The following is a 4,262-nucleotide window of genomic DNA, read 5'->3' as shown; positions in this document are numbered from 1 at the left end:
ATTGCAAAGAAATTACGAATAAGTACTTCACAGATATATGTACTCTATGGTGAAGTTGAAATATGAATGTCACAAATGCGTTCATTATTGTTTGAAGAAGGCGTGCTTGTCTTGCTTGTATTACTTCTTATGTCTTATCTTAAGTAAAGAACAAGAAACTTGCAAGTTGAAGGGCTTGACACTCGGGATTTAGTTTTAAGGGTTTTTCTTTCATATATCCATCATAATGAAATCATTTGATTGAGTGTATAAAAATATCAACATCACTCGACAATGGGATTCGTATGCTCCTTTTATATACGTGATCTCCTTCTACTTATCAACGTAAGTTTTCTAGAATTTATAATTTGATATCAAAGCCAAGTTTAGCCTCCTTTGTGTGTGCGTCTACCCTATTATTCAAATTTCATGTGCCACTCCTAATTTAGTTTACAAGTGAGAAAGGTTGTTGAAAATTTCGCATCACTTGACAATGGGTTTATATGCTCTTTATACAGATACTAAGGTGCATTGGATGCATATCTCTCATCTCGTGTCATTTTCTTTTTCAATAACTACAAATATCCCTCTCTTGATGTTGACCCTCAACATTGTTGATCTCATCTAGTGGTGGCGTCGGTGGCCACGTTAGCCTACTCTATTGTCACGTAACTTGTACAATAACCATGTCAACCTCTTGTCGCAATGGCAACCTCCTATGCAACTACAGGCTCATGTAGCTTGCACAACAGGTACTGCAGCCTCTTGCCGGGAGATAGCCTCCCATTGAGATGGAAACCTCCTGCAATTATGAAAAACTTCCATCGACCTGATAACCTTTTGTTGTGTAGTCTCCACAACATCCATGACAGTACACAATAGCCACGTAAGTGTCAACACATAAATTTTGCCTGTTTATTTAGTGCTTAACTGCATAGAAAATTAGGGATTAATTTCTAACATGTAAAAAAAACTAATTTTAATTAGAAAGCATCACATATAGACATCAAAAACAATTGCATTGCTAGCATTAATTATAAAAAATTTTACAAAAAATTAAAATTAACATTATTATTATTATTATTCATATTTTTTTAAAAAAAAAAGCAGCATGCGGTCGAGCTAGGGTTGGGCCGGCTTGGCCCCCTTTTTATTTTTCTTCCCCCAGTCGCTGGCACGGGCCAGCCCATCTCCTCTTATATTCGGCCCATTCATTCTCATCTTCTCCCTCTCTCTGTCTTGGACACGGGCTCAACAAGAAGAGGAGGGACGACACAAGGATAGAAGATGGTGCTAAAGAGGGGAGGACGAGGAGAATGTCGTGTGGTGTGGGGTAGGCTGGCGGCGGCTAGTCACCTGGGGGGAGAGGGAGAGAGAGAGAGAGAGAGAGAGAGAGAGAGAGAGAGAGGTCGAGGCATTTTAAAATGTTGGTTAGAAGGAGGTTTTTCTTTTGTTTGGGGGAAAGAAACAAAAGGGGAGAGTGAGAGAGAGAGAGAGAGAAACAAGGTGAGAGAAAGAGAGACCGAGAGGGGATTCGAGAGAGCGAGATCCGAGAGATAGCTCGAGGAAGAGCAAAATCTGAGAGAGAGGAAAGTTGGCTCGATTCTAGAGGGCGTTTTCTGGGCGAGAACCGAGAGAAAGAGAGCTCGAGAGAGGGAGGGCTCGGTTCAGAGAGTGAGACCGAGAGAGTGAGCAGGGAGATAGACTGAGCAGGTTAGTTCACTCGCACAAGAAAGGAGAGTAGGCCTCACTGTCGCCGGAAGACAGAAAGTTAGTCGCCGTCCACTGTGACGCCATGCTCGAACCAGGCGATTTCTCTCTGCACTTATGCGTGCTCTGTTTTCGGCCCATGTCACCCCTGCATTGGTCTCTAAGGTTCATGTACGCTGGGCGTCGCAGTCCTCGATGTAGGTTTGAGTCTCGCCGTGGGTTAGGAACCACTCATCCCAGTAGTGCACTCCAACTGTTTGTATAAATGCCTGAGTGAGGCCTACATGACTGTCCTTGAAATTCTATCCATTCTGGGCATTCATCGTTGCTAGACATGTTTTGTAGCTATTTTACACATCTTCGTTTCATCCATTTTCGCGTTCACCTTGTCGTGATTTGAGCATATGGCCATACATCATGACTTGAGCTTAGTTTTGTAAATTATGCCCCGTTCTTTTTGCATACTCATACTGCTGTATGGCTATATGTCCTGATTGAGTGTTGGCACGGCAGTGGTGTAAGCGCTAGCAACAAAAGGTGGTGATGCTTCGTGTTGGAAATCAAGTCGGCGGAATACGACTTACTTGATTCCGATGCGCAAACAGCAATTAACCCTGGAACAAATGTTGAATTGCGAATGAATCACAAACAAAACTATCTCACGTTGGTCTGGATGCGATCACGAGGAAAGCACCCGATTTCCACGGCGTAAATGCAAATTGTTCTCATAAAGAATAAATGGAACGCCTTGATGGAAAGGAGAGAGAAAAGAAGAAAATTTTCTGAAGGTACATTTGTCCAACCAGTCCAACGGTTGTCTTCAGGGAGCCTTTTATACAACTCCATTCATACCCTTTCATCGCAGCATATCAAGGCGAAATGGTGTGTGCTAATCGCACCCCATCATGGACGTATTAATTAATAAAATAGTACATCTCTCACTCAAACATGATGGACTTGATAGCTCCTTTCAAGAATACAAGACATTCAACATTCATCAACTTTACAAAACAATTCATACTAGCAAGTAAGCCGTGCGACCAGTGAGTACACCTGCACTTAGGAACTCAAATTATGCGCCTGTTAGGGATGACATAATAGCTACAACCCCGAAAAGAAATAAACAATCGATGTCTCACAGTGCCCAGACATATTTTGTTATGTCAATCCAAGTATACATATCCCTTAAAGGCTATACTTGATTATCCTTAAAAAAAAAAAAAAAAAAAAAAACACAATGTATTTACAATTATATCTACAACCACATAAGGCGATATAATTGGTCGACCGGTAAATACATGTGATAGATGTAAAAAAACAATAGCCTTCCTTCGCACTCATGTCTCTCTTCATTTTCAAACAACTGCTTTCCTAGACACGTCCCATAAGGTCATATCTATTCATGACCGCCGATAACATGCTAAAGTAGCAACATTGATCTTTCACTTCGAGAACATAGTCAGAAGTAACATAGGACACAAAATGAGGTAAATTATAAATTACCTCAAGGGCTCACACGATGAATAAATAGGGATAATTTTACTCATCTTCCTTTATTGGTCATACAATGCACATGTAGTATGAATTACATGCTATAGTGGATTACTCTTTCTATAAGAGCGTATGTCATTTATCAAATATATCAACTATACGGATTTTAGCCTAAACATAGTCACGTGCTTCTCACGTACTCATGTTTAGCCCGAGTGCTATATCAGCTCGCTTTCTATAGCACCCAATTAAGTACTCGCATTCGGCATCTTACGGCATACATGATTGTGTGACTATCATGTTCGGTCTTATTATAAACAAATCACAGACTTCATCTTAACTCCAATCAAGGCGGCATATTTTATGTACCAGACTTTCTCTTCGGCATTTATTTGTACATAATGTCTCATCTCAACGTGCTATCTAAAACACTCAAGGCGATTGCTTGTGTGAGTGAGCCAATCATTGCCTGCTGATATACTTTTCAATAAACAAACAAGTACAATAGATATGTTCACAAATATATAAACCAATGATCCTTTACAATAACATATGTCACATTCTACGTAATCCTAGTGACATCCTGTGAGTCAAGAATATGTCTCTAGGAATAGCCTTCATAAATGGATCGGCAACCACTCTATTGGTTGAAACGTATTGTAGGATCACTTCTTTCTGCGCTATTATGTCTTTTATGAAGTTGTTCTTTATGTTAATGTGCTTTGTCCTTCCATGATACTTGAGATCCTTCACATAGGCAATGGCTGCTTGACTATCGCAAAATATTATCACCGGTTTTGGAACCTCAGTGATAGTGGCTAAATTTTCCAATAAACATTTTAGCCATACTGCTTCTTGCACTGCAGTAGAACATGCAATAAATTCTGCCTCCATCGTAGATAAGGCCGTGCATGTTTGTTTCTTACTATTCCAAGAAATTGCACATCCATTGAGCAAAAACGCATATCCAGAAGTCGATTTACGCTCATCTAGGTCTCCACCCCAATCGACATCTGAATAATCTAATAGGCGTAAATCATTCGCTTGGTAACAAAGTCGATAGTCCATGGTACCCTTCAAGT

This window comes from Eucalyptus grandis, chromosome 8, assembly GCF_016545825.1.
Source record: "Eucalyptus grandis isolate ANBG69807.140 chromosome 8, ASM1654582v1, whole genome shotgun sequence".
NCBI lineage: Eukaryota > Viridiplantae > Streptophyta > Magnoliopsida > Myrtales > Myrtaceae > Eucalyptus > Eucalyptus grandis.
This window is presented reverse-complemented; position numbering follows the sequence as displayed.